Raw genomic sequence first — 18179 nt, forward strand, 5'->3', positions numbered from 1 at the left:
GCCGAGGGCATCCTGGGTTACACTGGTGGGTCTCAGAGCTGCTGGAAGGCTGCCCCTGGCCTCGCGCTCCCATCTCCTCACAGCTGCGAACTGTGAAGGGTTCTCAAAAGCAGGGTTTCAATTTTGCAAACAGATCTTCAGAAAAGTGTGCCTCCCAGCTTCCCGCGGCCAGCCATGTCAGCAAAACATACCTCGGGAGAGGAGTCCGCTGCCAAGGAGGCTGAGAAACAGCCCAGAAGCCCAATGCGCCTCAGGAGGATCTGTTTCCAATTAGCTGGTGGCCGTTCCCCCCAACTCGTTACCATAACCAGATTTGGGGTAAGTGAGCATGCCCCATTTCATGAACAGTTGTCAGAGAATCCCCAAATCCTACTCTCTGACAGGCCACACAGACCCCCCAGCGCAGGCAGCCCGGTGTCCTCAGGAGAAAAATGAGAGACTTGCTCAAGGCGGCTTCTCTGACCTCATCCAGCTCAGACGTTCTCTGATTTCGTATTTTCCCTGGACCTCTTTTAGAATAATTCCACAGAGTCTAGTACACTAGCCCCCTTAGTAATCCCTCATTATGTAAAAAAGAGAAAAGAGGAATATGTGAACTTTCTAGATATAGCACTCACACAACTCACAATTTAAAAAAATTTAGCAACAGGGTCTTGCTCTGTCACCCAGGCTGGAGTGCAGTGGTGCAGTCATAGCTCACGGCAGCCTCAAACTCCTGAGTTAAAGTGATCCTTCCACCTCAGCCTCCTGAGTAACTGGGAATACAGGTGTGCACCACCACAGCTGGCTAATTTCTTAGGTATTATTATTTTTTTGTAGAGACAGAGTCCAGGCTGGTCTTGAACTACTGGCCTCAAGCAATCCTTCCACCATGGCCTCCCAAAGTGCTGGGATAACAGGTGTGAGCCACTACACCCCGCCCAGAGTGCACAATTTAGTTGTCAAGGAAAGATGGGTAGACAGTTATTTTTTGGCAGCCCCTTTCCCCTTTCTATTGCCTACTCCCCAAAACACTGACGGATACAGGGTGCCAAGCCATTATATTTTCTAATTCAAGAGTTAAATAACATTAAAGAATAATTTTTGGAAAAAAGACAAAATTATGACTCTCATTAAAATATAAAGATTTTATTTAACTCATTAATTAATGGGAAGTAGTTAAGATGTTCTAACTGGTTAAAAGGAGAATTCCAAGAACCACACACATGTAAGTCAACAGGAGGCTGAAATGAACTTGCAGAGGAAGTTTATCCACAGGGCAACCATCGAGTACATTCCACGGGACACAAGGAATTTGCATTTCTATGAACTCAAGTCATTTGCACTATTATCAGTTCTCTATGACTTATAGAGTTGTAAATGGCTCAAAGGCAATGGAAGGCAGTGATAAACTGGAAGAGTGCTCTAGGCTGGACATTCAGTGACATTTGCTCTTTTTTGTCCATTTGAAAGTCTTTCACTAATTTTTCCTGATGGTAATATAGGAGACCAAATGGTGGAAGAGTCAATAAAGGCTACACTTAGAGGACACTGATCCCTCCAGATTGGAATCCTGTGGAAAATTCTTGGAGGAGACAGAAGTTGAGCTTAATTTTGACGGCTGGTGAAGATCTGGAGGCTGGGAGGGAGCCTCCAAATTATTCTTTAATGTTATTTAACGCTTGAATTAGGTATCGCGCCTGTAATACCACCACTTTGGGAGGCTGAGGAGGGAGGATCGCTTGAGCCCAGGCATTCTAGACCAGTCTGGGAAACATGGTGAGAGCTCGTCTCTACAAAAAAAAAATTTTTTTTAATTAGTTGGGCATGGTGGTGTGCACCTGTGGTCCCAGCTACTCTGGAGACTGAAGAGGGAGGATCGCCTGAGCCCAGGAGGTCAAGGTGGCAGTGAGCCATGATCATGCCACTGTACTCCAGCCTGAGCAACAGAGCAAGAAACTTTCTTAAGAAAAAAAAAAGATATGAAGAGGAGCACATCTGGCTACAGAGGCTACAGAGGCGAGCGTGGGCGGAAGTTTGGAGGGAGGAAGGAACCAGGCGTGTTCTGCTGGCAGGGTGCACTTTTCTGCCCAGAAAAGTGGGTTTGTGAAGGAAGCAGGTGACAAGGTTGGAAATGTAACTTGGGACATCCTTGTGGCTTTTTACTGTGGCTCTCAGCTTCTTAACAGTCCTGGAGAAAGAGAGGTAAGAGGATAAATAAAGATGGTGTAAATGGTGTGAAGATAGTTATCTGAAAAGGCTGCTGGGAGGTGCTGGTCTTTTGTTCTGTTCATAGGAGACAATTTTGGGTGCCTACCTTTTTTGGGAGTGTGATCCCCCTTCTTGCTGATGAGGAAGAAGCAAACTATCAGGTTTGAGATAGATAGCCCCCCCACTTATGAGAGGGGGACAGAATTTGAACTCAAAAAGACCCAACCACAGTCAGGTAGTATTGACTCGGGAGTGGTATTGACCTGGAAGTGGTATTGACCCGGAAGTGGTAAGAACATATAAAACTGGAGCCCTGGTTGTTACCACGGCAATCTGTAGTCTGTTGCATGCTGAGTTTGGGGGAGCAGAAGAGTCTCGGGGGTATAGTCAGTCCACAGGGAGACTAGCACAGGCCGGCAGAGAAGTGACCCAGCCCCAGGTTGCCTGGTAACCTTCCGTTCCCAGGAGGCTGCTGTGAGGCTCCTCTGGTAATCAGTTCCCTGAGTCCAGGGTTTCCTAATAGGAGCCCATCTCCCTCCAGTTCACTTGAAGGGCTCTCTGCTTCTTTCCCTCAAACAGGCTTCATGGAGCATAATGGACCCACAGCCATCTCCTTCCCCAACACCAACTCTGCCTGCATTTTAGGCCAGGTTTGTAGGAGAGTTGAATGAAGATTGAATGAATGAATGATGAAAAGTACAAAATGCCATCACTTCACTTCTTTCAGGAAGACCCAGGACACTCTGCTGCATCCTCCACCTGTTTGTGAATTAAATGTCCATGATGGCTTTTACTAAGCACTTACTATGTGCCAGGCACTGTGCTGAGCTCTGCACCTTTAAGAGGCAGCAAGTGGTGACTGGTTCAGAGCTGGCTCAGAGCTGCCTGAGTTGGAAGCCTCGGATAGGAAAACGGAAGCTTAAAGAGGTTAAGCCCTGGCCAAGCACAGTAGCTCATGCCTGTAATCCCAGCACTTTGGGAGGCCAAGACGGGATGATCACGTGGGCCCAGAAGTTCAAGACTAGCCTGGATAACAAAGTGAAACCTCATTTCTACAAAAAATTTAAAAATTAGCCAGGTGTGGTGGCACACGCCTATAATCCCAGCTACTCCAGAGGCTGAAGCTGGAATATCGCCTGAGCCCACAAGTTCAAGGCTGCAGTGAACTATGATCATGCCACTGAGCTCCAGCCTGAGTGACAGAGCAAGACCCTGTCACTAAAAAAGTTGGGGAGGGGGGTCAAGCCCTCTGCTGAGCTAGTAATAGTGGGACTGAGGTTCAAGCCCACGGCTGATTCCAGATCCTGTTTACAGAGCCGTTATGTGATGTAACTAAAGTGTTGATTATGCATCTACTAGGCACATCATGCAAGGTGCTGGGGACGCTGCTGTCACCAACACACCCAGTCCTGGCCCACGTGGGGCTGCCACCCCAGCCCCCAGTGCTCTCCCTGGATCCTGAATCCTAGCTATCCCTTCAGAGCCACCCCTCTGGCTTCCAAGCATCTGCACTACCCACTCCCACCCCTCCCTGGAAGGGATGGCGCAGCCTGGGAGCCAGCTGCTCTGGGGGGCTCAGACCTGTGGGCTGGATTGTCCATGTGTCAGGGAAGGAAAGGGAAGCCCATGGCAGGAGGGACACCCTTTTATGGGTGGTAGCAACTCCATGAAGCCCAGGCTGCATCGTTCACTGAGGCTGCTAATGTTTGAACCTATCTTTGAATAAGATCCACCCTCTTGCGCTGGCAAGTCCAAGCTGTAGTAAACCCTGAGGGAGACCCACAGTCCAGCTGCAAGGCCCTGCCCCACTCTTGGCCGCTGGCAGAAGCTCCAGGCTTGCCGAGGGGTGCCACGTAGCAGAGGCAGTCTCCGCCTCTAGCCCATCCCACTCCTCCATCTGCTTCTCATTAGCTTCAAAAGTGAGGCCTGGCGCTGTGCCCTGGGCAGGAGGGAGAGCTTGGTGTGGCCGCTCACAGAGCTTCACCTCCCTTGCCTGGGGTTTCTCTTCTCCTGCCCCATCCATCGTCAGCACAGCTGACTGCTTCTGGGGCTCCTCTGTCTACCTCCCCCACGTTCCCAGCACCCCCCTCCCCTGCCCCTCTGTAGCAACCGCCTCCCTGCAAAGCCCCACCCACCCACACACTCATACACACACCCCTCTCACTCCCCCGGCACTCAGTCCCTCCAAGCTTCCTTCCTTATCCCTTTACAGCCCTGCAGCCCTCAGGCAGTGTAGCCCAGAGGTTCAAGGGCATTTGCTCTGGCATCAGAAGGGTCTGGGTTCAAATCCCTTGTGCACTGCTTGCTGGCTGTGTGACTTTGGGCAAGTTGCTTAATCTCTCTGGTCCTCAGTTTTTGCATCTGTAAAATGGGGATGATATTAACAGTACCTACTTCATAGGGTTATCTTGAGGATTAAATAAAATAGTACAAGTAAAGGTCCCAGCATAAAATCAGGGCTGATCCACCTTAGGTATAAAAAGGATAAATTAGGACTTGGAATCTTACTCTTCCTAAGGAGACCTGCAGTTGGCTAAAGGAGGACCTGCCTTCAGGGACAGAAATTAAGGTTTTATTTTAGAATAGGCCTGAGGGAGTAGGAAGCTGGAGAAACCTGTCTCTATATTCTGGATACCTCAAAGACAGTTAAATTCTGCCGTGGTGAGCATTTATTGAGTACTATGTGTGTGCCAGGCACTGTGTGGGGAAACCACAATCCCTGCAGATCAAGGAGCTCAGATTCTAGTGCCAGAAAAAAATGTAAAGAGAAAGGGCCACCATGCCACCCACTGAAGACGGCAAGGGAAGAGGCCAGAAAGTGCTACAAACAAGGAGGAAATAGCTCCAAGTTGTTGGGCAGTCGGGCGCTGGGTCTCAAAGGAGGGCCACTTGCATGGACAGAAGGTACCCCTCTTACTGAGCACTAGGGGCCTGGTGGGTCCCCTGTGCTCTCCAGGAGAAGCAGGCAGAATTCCTAAGCCCCGTTAGGCCAATGAGGAAGTCGAGGCACCGAGAGTAAGGGGCATCTGCTTCCCCACCAGCTGACTTCTATTCTAGAAAGGAATGTTCTGCACAACCCCAAACCATCAGCTCTTTCTGCTTGCAAACTTGGCAGGAGTTTGCAGGGAACACAAAGAAGAGAGGGGGAGGAGCAAGGTGGATCAGCCGGGCTGGCTTGCCCAGGGCCTGGCACAGAGGATGGACTTTGTCCCGCGTGGGTGAGGGGCGTTCACACACAAGTGTCCACACCCCCACGTTGCTCCACCAGGCACAAGGCCAGATTTTGTCCTGGTAATTCCCAGAACTGCCCTGAAACAGGACTGCTCACTACTGTGCATGGTTTAAAATGCAGTGGGGTGTTTTGGGGAGTTTTTTCGTTTGTTTTGATACGGGGTCTCACTCTGTCACCCAGGCTGGAGTACAGTGGCATGATCATGGCTCACCACAGCCTCAACCTCCCAGGCTCAGGTGATCCTCCCATCTCAGCATCCCGAGTAGCTGAGACTATAGGCACTTGCCACCATGCCAGGCTAATTTTTTCCATGTTTTTTGTAAAGACAGGGTTTTACCATATTGCCCAGGCTGATCCACCCACCTCAGCCTCCCAAAGTTCTGAGATTACAGGCATGAACCACGGTACCTGGCCAAACATGCAGTGGTTTTAAAAGAAGCCTGCTCAAGGAGAGGAGAAATGAGTCCTGTCAGATCTGCTCCCCCTGGAGAATGGCTTCCTCACCAGCCCAGCCCCTGTCTGTGCCCAGGGAGAAGCAGGCATGAGGAGGACCAAGGGGGCACTGCCATGTACTGGCCCCGAGTGAGCCAGGCAGGCCCTCTGCTGGGATCCTCACAGATGTCAGCCTCCTCGATCCTTAAAATCAGAGCTCTGGAGTCAGTCTCTTGACAGCAAGCCAAGTGGAACGCCTGTGTCTGAGCAGTAGGGCAGAGACCCAGCTCTGCCTGAGCAGCGGAGACATCTCAGATCTCGGGGTTGCAGAGGATCTGCTTCCCCCTCAGATGCCTGCAGGGGGAAAGAAGCGGAGGCAGGGGGTTGTCCTGGCTCACTCTGAGCCCACCTGGCCTGGGTAGCAGGAACAGGAACTCCATAGTGGGGACGAGGTTAGAGAGGAGGTGCTAGCCGGCTGCAGCCCCTCACAGGCAGGGCAGCCAGTTACATCTGAAGTACAGATAAACCAGAAATACTTGTAGTTTAAGCATGGCCCATGGACTAGGGCAGTGGCAATGAGGGTAAAGAAGGGAAGAGGTTTAAGATTGTATTTGAAGGAACTGAAATCAGGATCTTGAAGAGATGATATCTGTGCACCCAGGTTCATTGCGGTGTTACTCACAAATGGCCAAGACCTGGAAACAACCTAAATGTCCGTCAGTGGAAAAATGGATAAAGAAATTGTAGTATACACCTATGAGGGAATATTATTCGACATTTAAAAAGAAGGAAATCCAGGGCCAGGGTGGTTGGTCACACCTGTAATCCCAGCACTTTGGGAGGCCAAGGCAGGAGAATCAATCACTTGAAACCAGAAGTTTGAGACCAGCCTGGGCAACAAAGCAAGATCCTGTCTCTACAAAAAATTTAAAAATTAGCCGGGTATCATGGCGCATGCCTGTAGTTTGAACTGCTCAAGAGGATGAGGCAGGAGGATCACTTGAGCCCAGGAGCTGGAGGCTGCCCTGAGCTATGACAGCACTGTTGCATTCCAGCCTGGGCAACAGAGCGAGACCCTGTATCTAAAAAAGAGAAAGAAAGAAGAAAGGAGGGAAGGAAGGAAGGGAGAGAGGGATCAATTCTGCCATTTGTGACAACATGGATGGACCTGAAGGACATGATGAGATACTGAAGTAACTCAGACAGAGAAAATCAAATGCTGCACTTTCTGTCTTATACATGGAACGGAAAACAGCCAAACTCATAGAAGCAGAAAGTAGAATGATGGTTGCCAGGGACTGGGAAGAGGGGGAAACAGGGTGATGTTGGTCAAAGGGTACAATGTCTCAGTTACGCAGGATGAATACATTCTGGAGATCTACTGTACAACTAGGGCCTGTGATTAACAATCCTGTACTGTACACTTACAAATTTGCTAACAGAGTAGATCTCATGTTTAGTCCTCTTACCACATAAGGAAATGAAAAAGAAACAGAGGAGACAGAAGGACACTTAGAGTGATGGATAAGTTTATGGCCTTGATGAATGTTTTCGCAGGTGTGTCCATATCTCCATCCATCAAGTTGTATACATTAAATATCTACAGGCCGGACGTGGTGGCTCATGCCTGTAATCCCAGCACTTTGGGAGGCCATGGCGGGTGGATCACTTGAGGTCAGGAGTTTGAGACCACCTGGGCAACATGGTAAAACCCCATCTCTACTAAAAATGCAAAAATTAGCCAGGCATGGTGGCTCATGCCTGTAATCCCAACTACTCGGGAGGCTGAGGTATGAGAATCATTTGAACCTGGGAGGTGGAGGTTGCAGCAAGCCGAGATCGCACCACTGCACTCCAGCCTGGGAGACAGAGCAAAGTTCCGTCTCAAAACAAACAAAAAAACCCTACAGCTTTTTTTGTGTCAATCATACCTCCACACTATGGTTTAAAAAAAACATGGAATTTGGAGATGGATGCTCTGTGGATTGGTAATAAGTTAGATGTAGGAGACAAGGACATGGGAGAAATCAAGAACAACCCCCAGGCTTCAGGCTTGAGCTACCTCTGGGTTCATGGGACCACTTACTGGGGATGGGAGGGCAGGGCAGGATCAGACTAGAGAGGGGAACCAAGGCTTCTGTTTCTGGTGCTGTTAAATTTGGGAGGATTATTTGAGCCCGAAGTGGAGATTACGGTTATCCAAGCCTGGAGATTCCGGTATTAAGGGAAGGTCTGGCTGTGGCGTTACCAGCACCTGGGTGGAATTTAAAGCCATGGTTCTGGATGCAACCTTGTAGGAAGTGAGAGTTCAGAGAGCAGAGACAACTGTCCAGAACTAGACCTTGAAGACTCCTCAACGCTGAAGGTCACCGAGAGGAGGGACAGCCAAGGAAACTGAGTCGCAGCAGCCGTGGAGGCAGGCGGGTGGGCACAGAGGGCAACAGAGGGGAGGTTTCTGTGAGCAGCGGGGGTGACCGCGTTGGATGTTACTAGGAGGACTGATAAGATGGGAAGGGGCAGCCAAAGCCAGCCTGCAGTGAATTGAAGGGGGAACATGAGGAGAGGAAGCCAAGGCAGCCAACATACCTACCATCGTCAGGAAGCCCTGCAGTGCTGGCTGGGGCAGGGGGCAGATTGAGTAGAGGCCACCGGAGGGCCAGTAAGATTGGGCAGGTCTTCATCGGTGACCTTTGGATGGGTTCCCTGCCTGAAAACATAGAGACAAATCCTGACTGCCCTTGAATTGGCAGTGGGACCTCAGGCAAATTGAGTCGAGTGAGAGATAGTATATAAGGGTGTTCTAATGTGTGCTGAGTGATACAGAGTGGGAGGGATGAACACCCCATGGTAGGTACATGCACACAGGGGGGCCCCGCTCAGCAACAGCAGGGGACAAGCTACTGAAACCCACAGCAACGAGGACAGATTTCAGAATCGCTACAGGGAGGGAAAGAAGCCAGAACTCAGAAGGGCACCTGCAGTACAAATCATTTCTAAGAAGTTTTAGAACAGGAAACACTCATTTATAATGAAATAAAAACCTGAACAGGGGTTGCCGCGGGGGGCAGTGTGGGGGTGGCCTGACTGGCAAGGGACACGAAGGAACCTTCTGAGGGGACGGGAACATCCTTCCCTTGGGAGGAGTCTGATTTAACAGATGTCTGCATTTGTCACAATCCAGCAAATGGTGCACTTAAGATTGGAACATTTCACTCTATGTAAATTTTACCTAAAATGAACTATAAAGGCATTCCTGAATGCTACTTAATGATATACATGTGGATACCTTTGGGAGTGAAGTGTACTGAGGTTTGTGGCTCCCCTTGAAAGGTGGAAAACAATAAGATGAAGTAATGGGTAGATGCAGAGCTGTGTGATGAAGAGATATAGTAAAATGCCATCCAGGGGGTGCATATGTGGGTGTTCACTGGAAAATGCATTCAACTTTTCTGTGTGTTTGAAAATCTTTATAATAAAATGTTGAGGGGAAATTGAAAAAAAAAGGATGTGAAACTACTTTTCTTTTTTCTTTTTTTTTTTGAGACAGAGTTTCGCTCTTTGTTGCCCAGGCTGGAGTGCAGTGGCGTGATCTCGGCTCACTAAAACCTCCGCCTCCTGGGTTCAAGCGATTCTCCTGTCTCAGCTTCCCAAGTAGCTGGGATTACAGGCACCCACCACCACACCCGGCTAATTTTTGTATTTTTAGTAGAGACAGGGTTTCACCATGTTGGCCAGGCTGGTCTTGAACTCCTGACCTCAGGTGATCTGCCCACCTTGGCCTCCCAAAGTGCTGGGATTACAGGTGTGAGCCACTGCGCCCGGCCAAGAAGACTTTTCATCCAATGCAAAGATACTTGTTGGGCACCTGCCATTATGTCAGGTGCTGTAAGGCAGGGGACGCGGTGCTGATGGAGATGTCCAAAGCTATGGCACGAGGCGTCATCCAAGTGACAGGCAATTGAGCCAGCTCCTCAGAGCAGAGCGCTGTCATTGTCCCTTCTCAGAGAGGACACCCAGGGCCAGAGGCAAAGGAGGAAAGCACAAGTAGGTCTGCTAGGAACTAATTTAAAGAAGCAAGTCAGCTGGGCTCGGTGGCTCACACCTATACTCCCAGCGCTTTGGGAGGCCAAAGGCAGGAGGATCACGAGCCCAGGCATTCAAGGCCAGCCTGAGCAGCATGGCAAGACCCTATCTCTACAAACAAAAATTGAAAAAAGAAAAAAAAAAAAAAAAGAACAAGTCTCTGGGGCCTGTGCAGAGGGCAGCAGGGTGACTGGGCCCCCGGAGATTTGGGTTGGGATATTCAACACGTGCCTCGGAGAGTGAAAATACAGTCAGGTTTGGGAACAACCGCTTCAACCCCAGGGGTTGAAATATGCCCCCATCTAACTGCCCACTGCTCAGGGCTTCTGAACGTTTCAGCCCCTCCGTTATAAACAAGGGAACAGGAAAGCCAGGATTGCCCTCCCCACCAAAGGTGTAACTGTAGGAATGTTCACCATAGCCTTGTTTTTTGTTTGTTTTTTTTGAGACAGTCTCTCTCTGTCACCCAGGCTGGAGTGCAGTGGCACAATCTCGGCTCACTAAAACCTCTGTCTCTCATGTTCAAGCGATTCTCCAGCCTCAGCCTCCTGAGTAGCTGGGATTACAGGTGCCTGCCACGACACTTGACTAATTTTTGTATTTTTAGTAGAGATGGGGTTTTGCCATCTTGGCCAGGCTGGTCTCGAACTCCTGACCTCAGGTGATATGCCTGTCTCAGCCTCTCACAGTGCTAGGATTACAGGCATGAGCCACCGCGCCCAGACACCATGGCCTTGTTTTTAAGAGTGAACATGTGGCAGCCGCTGCCACATGCAGCTACAGGGGACTGGGTCAGTCATTTATGATGGTTTAAAGTGCAATGGAACTCCATGCAACTGTCAGAATTAGTGAAATAAATCTACAGGTCCTGGACCTTGAACTGCCCAAAACTTAATATATTGTTAAATATATATACACACACAGACATATAATATGTACATTATGATCCCATTTACATAAAACTATATGTAGGTAAATGTGTGTAGATACATATATATGGGTGTGAATATAAATATATATAAATACACACACACACAGAGCACCATAATAAAGTTCACCAAAATGCTAATAACAGTGATCTCTTCATAACGGAATTTGAATCATTTTTTCTTCACTTTCTTCTTGGTATTTTTCTACATTGTTTAAAATTTCACAATAAGTGTATATAATTTAATGAAGCAATTATTTTTAAAAAAATAATTGTGCAGGAGGTTTCAGAGTAAGTTGATGTCCACAAAGTGCTTAAGAGACTGTCACTTTGGCTGGGCACAGTGGCTCACGTCTGTAATCCCAGCACTTTGGGAGGACAAGGCCGGAGGATCACCTGAGGTCAGGAGTTTGAGACCAGCCTGGCCAACATGGTGAAACCCCATCTCTACTAAAAATACAAAAATTAGCCGGGCATGGTGGCGAGCACCTGTAATCTTAGCTACTCAGGAGACTCAGGCAGGAAAATTGCTTGAACCCGGGTGGTGGAGGTTACAATGAGCCGAGATCGCACCATTGCATACCAGCCTGGGCAACAAGAGCGAGACTCTGTCTCAAAAAAAAAGAGAGACTGTCACTTAGCCCCCCAATGGTGGTGGAGGCCTGAGTCAGGGAGAGGTTGGAGAGGTGGGCTAAGGACTCTCTCAAGCTATGACTGAGAGCTCTCCTGTCCCCTCCCTGAGCCCTGAGGCAGGACTGGCTATATTTTTGTGGGGTTCAGTGCAAAATGAAAATGTGGGCCCCTTGTTCAAAAGGTATTAAGAATTCCAAGATAGTGACAGCAGAGTATGAAGCCAAGTGCAAAGGCTCATCTGGGCATGGGACCCCGTGTGACTCCACAGGTCACAAGCCCATGAGGCTGGCCCTGCCTGGCAGGACCATGTGAGCAAATTACAGAGCAGGGGATGAGGCCAGGAAAATGGTCAAGGAGGAGCTGGTCTGGGCCTTAAGATGCCATGGACCCACACAGACCCTTTCAGTTGACCAGGAATCTTGCCAGAACAAACCTTATAAACATTCATGCTTGTGCATTTGAAACCGTGGCTCCTGAGATGTTAAAGGCCCAACGGCAGGTTCCAAGGGCCCTGAGTCATTGGGCAGCTTTAATTAGCAAGAATTAGAGTCAGGAGGGGCTTAAGCTCAGGCCAGGCAGGTGGGCCTGGAAGGCTGCTTGTAGGAGGTGGCTTCTGCCTGCTGTGTGGAATCCTGGGGCTGGCCAGAGGGAACCTCCTCCAGGAACCTTCCACCCCCAGCCCCCGAAAGCTGCTGGTGCCCCTTGGCCCAGCCCGCTACCTTCCCCCAAGTCTCTGTTGGGGCGGTCACCCCAACACGTCACAACGTGGCTGCTCCCGGGGAAACCTGCTCCTGCGCCACCCACCACCATGTCCCACCCCCGCACCTCCTGGTTCCTGGGCACCACAAAGAGAGCCTGTGTTGAGGCCCAGCCGCGCTGAGCGTGCAGACAGCCTACACCTCCCGTAGGCCACACGGCACAAAGGCTGGTCTGTGTGGCCTGGCCTGGAGGGCCCACCGCCTCCCTTCCTCCACCAGGCACTGGGATCAAGTCATCAAAGGTCCCAGGAGGCTGCCAGGCTGGCTGGACAGCCGAGGAGACAAGAGCTGCTCAGCTGACCCTGCCAGACTCCAGTGTGTCCAGCAAGCAGCAGCCACTTCCAGGCTCACGGGCACTCACTGGTGACATGTGCACAGCCTCCAGCCTCTCTGAAGGCTCCTTACCCCTCTAAGTTCAGCTGAAGGGCTTATTCAGGCTCTCCCCTAATCAGGGCCCCTGCCACCAACCTTTCCCCACCCTGCAACCCACCAGTGATGGGTACAAAGACGTGCCATCACTCCCACTGTCTGTAGAACAGCCCAGAACTGATGAGGGTTTAATGCTGTCCGCAGCAAACCTCACCAATAAGAGTTTGGCTTATGTCCTCAGATGATTCTAACAGAATGGAGTCCAGGCACCCACACTAGCAACAGGCTTTTAATGCAGCCACTGTTGGCTCCCCGTCTCCTGTCCCCCTTCCCCCTCCCCTCCCTTGTGCCTCTGGGAATCACCTGACACATAAACCTCCTGCGCCCAGATCCTTGTCTCAGAACTGCCATTCCAAGTCTCTCCCAGCCTTGATCTCACCCGCCTGCTTCACTCATATGTGCAAAGGCTGGGCATGGTGGCTCATGCCTGTAATCCCAGCACTTTGGCAGACTGAGGCAGAAGAACCACTTGAGCCCAGGCATTCAACACCAGCCTAGACAACATCTCGAGTCCCTGTCTCTACAATAAAATAGACAAATTAACCAGGTGCAGTGGCATACACTTGTAGTCCCAGCTAATCAGGAGGCTGAGGCAGAGGATCACTCAAGCACAGGAATTCAAGCCTGCAGCGAGCTATGACTGTGCCACTGCACTCCAGCTTGGCTGACAGAGCAAGACCCTGTCTTTAAAAATAAATAAATAAATAATCATAGCTGCAACACACATGTGTCCCATGCCTGTTAGGAGTGTATGGAGGGGGAGTTTGGGTGAGCGGCCCTGCAAGGGCCCCTGCTGCCCTTTTCCTCCGTGGGTTTCATTTTATGGGAAAAGAGAAATAAAGTAGAATCTATGGAGACAAAAAAATGGGAGAAAGGGGCAAGGGGAGGGAGAAGGGGTGTGTGGCATAGAGGGACACCACCTCCAGGGGACAAGCCAGGAGGACGCCTCCCTTGGGGCAGCCCCTCCCTCTCTCCACTCAGCTGCTTCTCCAGGAAGCCCCTTTATCCACACCGGGTTCCCCTGAGTCCTGCTCACAAAGGCATTTAGGACTCAGCTGGACTCCGCAGGGTGAGTAGTGTGCTGGTTAGGGTATTTCCATCCGCTTCCCGAACATTCCCTGCCTGGCCCTGCCCCGTGGAAGGCTGAGCCCTAGGGACCGTACTGCCTGGGATCCCTGGTCCTCCACTTCCTGGTTGATCCAGCCAATAGCCTACAGTGGCAGGAGATGGGGGTTGTGGGGGGTGGGGCAGTGGGGAGGCAAAGTGTAGAATATTTATCCCCCACATTCTTCTCTCCCTCCCTCCCCATGGTTCTGGCAGGGGCTTCAGTCGGTGGCCCTCCTCCACGCCGCCCTTCTCCCCAGCAGCTGGAAACACTCTTCCATGGCCTTCCACTGGAGGGCATAACAGCTCCCCACTGCTGCTAGTGCCTGCGCGCCTCAACATCCCTTGTTTCCCTAAACTCAGACCAGGAGCAGACCCTCCATTAAGAAAATCTCTTTTGAAATCCCTTGAGGTACCACTGTTTTCTGTTGATGCCCTAACAGAGTCAGGTGCCTCAGAGTTACCTCCAAGTAACTCCTGGAAGCACCTGGCTCCAGCAACGTGGCAAATATCAGTATTCAGCTCAGATGACCTGGGTTCGAATCTGAACTTCACCATTTACTTCCAAGTTGCGTGGCTTCTCTCAGCCTTTGTTTCTGCATCTGGAAAATGGGCGTGATCACGGCAGTGCTAAATGTCTCAGAATTCTCAATGTGGCAAATAACTGATCCCGCTTCAGGCCAGCCCAGGAGACAAACAGGGATTTACCGAAGGCTGTGGGACCCCTGATAAGAACAATGGACTCCATGCAGGTTCTCACGACTGGTTCTCTTTGTCTCTAGGTATCTGCTTCTCTCCCTTGTCCCTGCTCTCTGCTATACCTCACATGTGAGGTATACGGCTCCCCTCCAGCTCATGAGTTTACATGCTCTAAATAGATACAGACTCCATTCCCCCTTCCACAAAGGCAAGCTCATACTTGCATACTGTACCACAACCCACTTCTATCCACTCATCCTCAGGAACCTCTTCCCGTCCCTGAATACCTTCTACACTGAGGGATGACAGCGTCCCAGTGAGCAGCCACGAAAAATCCACTGGATGTTCCAACAATATTTATCTTATTGACTTGTGTCTTTTCTTAGTAACTATCAGTGGATTCCGGAATGCATTCCCCTCTTCAGAACCCTATCCCAGGACCCCTCTGAAAGCGGGGAACTTGCCATCTTCCTGTCCTGATTTCTTTCCTCCAGCCCCCAACCCTTGATCTGGCTTTCATGTAAGGCTCACAGTAGTGAAAACAGCAGCAGACATGGTGCCGTCTCTCTCCAGTCCTGTTGTAACTTACTCTGAGCTTTCCGGGGCTATCGCCCTTGGGGATGAAACCATCTTCAATTTGGTCCAGCAGCTGTGACTTTTAAAACTCAGTTGAGTCTTGCACTGAAGAAAGACACAAAGCTACCCTTCTCCTCTTCTCCAAAGGTCAGCTCTGGTTTTTAAAGTTCAAACAATAGCAATTCAATTGAACACACAGATCCTAAATCTTTCCTGAGGCCTTCAAAAGAGAAAGAGAACACCATGGAGCTTTTAAAAATATTGTACAAAATCAAATTTTGAATATCACATCTTCCACGGTCCCTGGAGATGCAGACGGCACACTCAGACTGGGCAGTTTGAGGGGAGTTTAATAAAGAGACTACTTACAAAGGCGCAGATAGGATTTAGGAAATCAGTGCAGGCTAATTCAGAATCCTGTGGCCAGCAACATCAGGGGACGATTCCTAAAAGTGAAGAAGTAATTACAGGAAGCCAAGAGGGTAGTGGCAATGAGAGCTCCCTGGACAGAAGCCAGGACCTTTAGGAAGAGGAAGTACATGACCTACAGGGAATCCGAAAGGAAGGGCTGGGGAGGTGGGTACCCAGACTCCCTCCCCTCCTGTCTTCCACACACTATCCCATGGAGTGAACCCAGCTGGAAACTAGACATCATGGGAGCCCACTGCTCCAGGCTCCAGAGCCCTGCATCCCAGGACACAGAGCAGACAGGGAACAGGCAAGGCTGGGAGGGGAGCAGGGAGGAGAAGCAAACCGAAGCAAGCCCAGTGCAGATGCTTTGAGAGTTTACAACCCAATTAGAAAGTACGAATTTAGTGCAGAAATTGGGGAGCAATTACATGCACAGCTAAATGATTTTTTTGTTGTTTTATAAATATTTTCAACAAGTTCCCTTTAAAAAGCAAACGTCCCCCTGCAATTAAAATATGATTTCACTTACAGGAAATTCTACTCACTCAGAGCTGTTCCAGACCCCAGACATTCAGGTAAATAAAGGTATGGAGCAAGCTTGTGTTGGCTTTGAGTCAATTGCATCTCCCACAGACATCCCCTCCAGCAACCTCCTTGATGACGTTCAAGCCAGGGAGAGGACAAATAGTTCCCCAAAAGAAAATTGGAGGGCTGCTGGAAGGGGAAAGAGGCACTGGAAGGCCACAGAATGCCAGACAGCCATTCCACGAAGACACGCATTAACTCACAAAGGTCATACCATCTGTAAGTGGCTAAGCTCAGGTGGAAATTCCAGCCTGTCCTCCCCAATGGCCTTCACAAATATTCCAGAGGGCCTTCCACATGGAACTATGATCTGTAAGCCCTGGTTCAGCAGGGTCCTTCTTTCCAAGAGAGGTTCTTTTCTGGGCACTCCCATCAGGAACACACAGGTCTACCCACGTGTGCCTTCTGTCTTGGGGGACCTGGTAGTTGGCAAGCATCTTCCAAGGGAGGTCCTTCTTTGGGGATTTTTCTGTGCTCTCCGCATCCTGGCTGTGAGACATCGTGGCAGAGTAGTACTTCACTGATAATAATTCCAGGTATGACACCAAGAAGCCCAGCCCCAGGGCCCAGTGGTGGAGGGTGGGATTCTGCTCAACTGCAAGGCCCAGGCCCATCCCCAGTCCCCTGCCAGCAGACAAATGGCTGGACCCACACATAGCACTCTCTGCTCCTGGGACAGGATGTCAGCCAGCGCTCTGCTGGATACAAGATCTCAAAGACAGACATCAGGGAAACAGAGAGAGACCCAAACGACTGTTTCAAACAAGTCATGCTCAAACCTTCTTCTACTTCCTAATGTACCCCTCTCTTCTCACCTGATGCTAAGCAGTAACGGTGCCTTTATAAACTCAGAAAAGGAATCAGGAAAGCACCACCCCGGCCTGAGCAATAACAAAGTGCATGAAGGTCAGAAGCTGCTGTGGTTTTAGAGGCTGTTTTATTTATTTATTTATTTAGAGACAGAGTCTTGCCCTGTCACCCAGGCTGGAGTGCAGTGGTATGATCTTGGCTCACCGCAACCTCTGCCTCCCGGGTTCAAGCGATTCTCCTGCCTCAGCCTCCTGAGTAGCTGGGATTACAGGCACATGCCACTGCACCCAGCTAATTTTTGTATTTTTATTAGAAACAGGGTTTCACCATGTTGGCCAGCATTGTCTTGAACTCCTGGCCACAAGTGATCTGCCCACCTCGGCCTCCCAAACTGGTAGGATTATAGGTGTGAGCCACCGCGCCCGGCCAGAAGCTGTTTTTAATAACTGACCTTTTCAGACAAATCCCAGCAAACTTTCTCCCTTAGCACCATCTCTGAGGCCACGGTGGGTAGGGTGTGTCACCACGCCTCTCTGTAACACCTCCTGTGCCCTCTTGAAATGGTTATTGTTTCCTGAGTGGTGGCTGTGGACTTGTGGCCTCATTATGTCATATTATCTCAATGGAAGCCATTGTCTCCTGCTGGAGGCTCCATGGCTCCTGTCTTCATAATGCAACACCCTGACCCTGAAGTCTTGCTCTGTGGAGACTGTAACAAGATCCTGGCAGGGCTCAAAGGAAACCTTTCTTCTCTCCCAGCACATGCAGAAGTCCCACTGGCAGGGCCAAGGCATGGAGCTCTCCATCCCGGAACTGGGGCTTGAACTTGGCCAACCTGAGTTGGGGCAGATCATACCCTCCAACTCTGGTCTGTCCTGATTTTCTTCTGGCCACAGCACATCCCCTCCCACTGTTCCTGTGGCAGCCAGCCTTCCAGATGCACCCCACCTCCTGGCAATCCTGCCCTCATGTAGTCCCCTCCCACATTAAATAGGGCTGACCTGTGTTATCAGTTGTGGAAATGACAGACTGTGACCAGGTCATAATAGATATTGTGGCTTCCATCTTGCTCTCTCTTGAATCACTCACGATGGCGAGAGTCAGCTGCCATGTTGTGAGGCCGCTTAAGCAGCCCTGTGCAGGCGTCCAGAAGGTGAAAAACTGAGGCCTCCTGCCAACAGCCACACAAACTCATCATCCATGGTGGGGAGCCATCTCCAGCCCCAGCCACGCCTTCAGGTGACTACAAACCCAGCTGCATCTTGATGCCAAGCTCATGAGTCAGAAGCCACTCCTGGATTCCCAACCC

At 50.3% G+C, this 18179-nt stretch overlaps 1 long non-coding RNA gene across 1 annotated transcript; it reads right to left on the reverse strand.

Moving 5' to 3' along the window:
• Nucleotides 1-1112: 1112 nt before the first annotated feature.
• On the reverse strand, nucleotides 1113-15897 carry LOC129529115 (uncharacterized). Its single transcript, XR_010132268.1, has 4 exons — nucleotides 15434-15897; nucleotides 15078-15284; nucleotides 8441-8561; nucleotides 1113-2170 (listed from the first exon to the last, which is right to left on the reverse strand). It is a non-coding gene; the product is annotated as an uncharacterized lncRNA (long non-coding RNA).
• Between the last annotated feature and the right edge of the window lie 2282 nt (nucleotides 15898-18179).

This window comes from Gorilla gorilla, chromosome 21, assembly GCF_029281585.2.
Source record: "Gorilla gorilla gorilla isolate KB3781 chromosome 21, NHGRI_mGorGor1-v2.1_pri, whole genome shotgun sequence".
Lineage (NCBI taxonomy): Eukaryota > Metazoa > Chordata > Mammalia > Primates > Hominidae > Gorilla > Gorilla gorilla.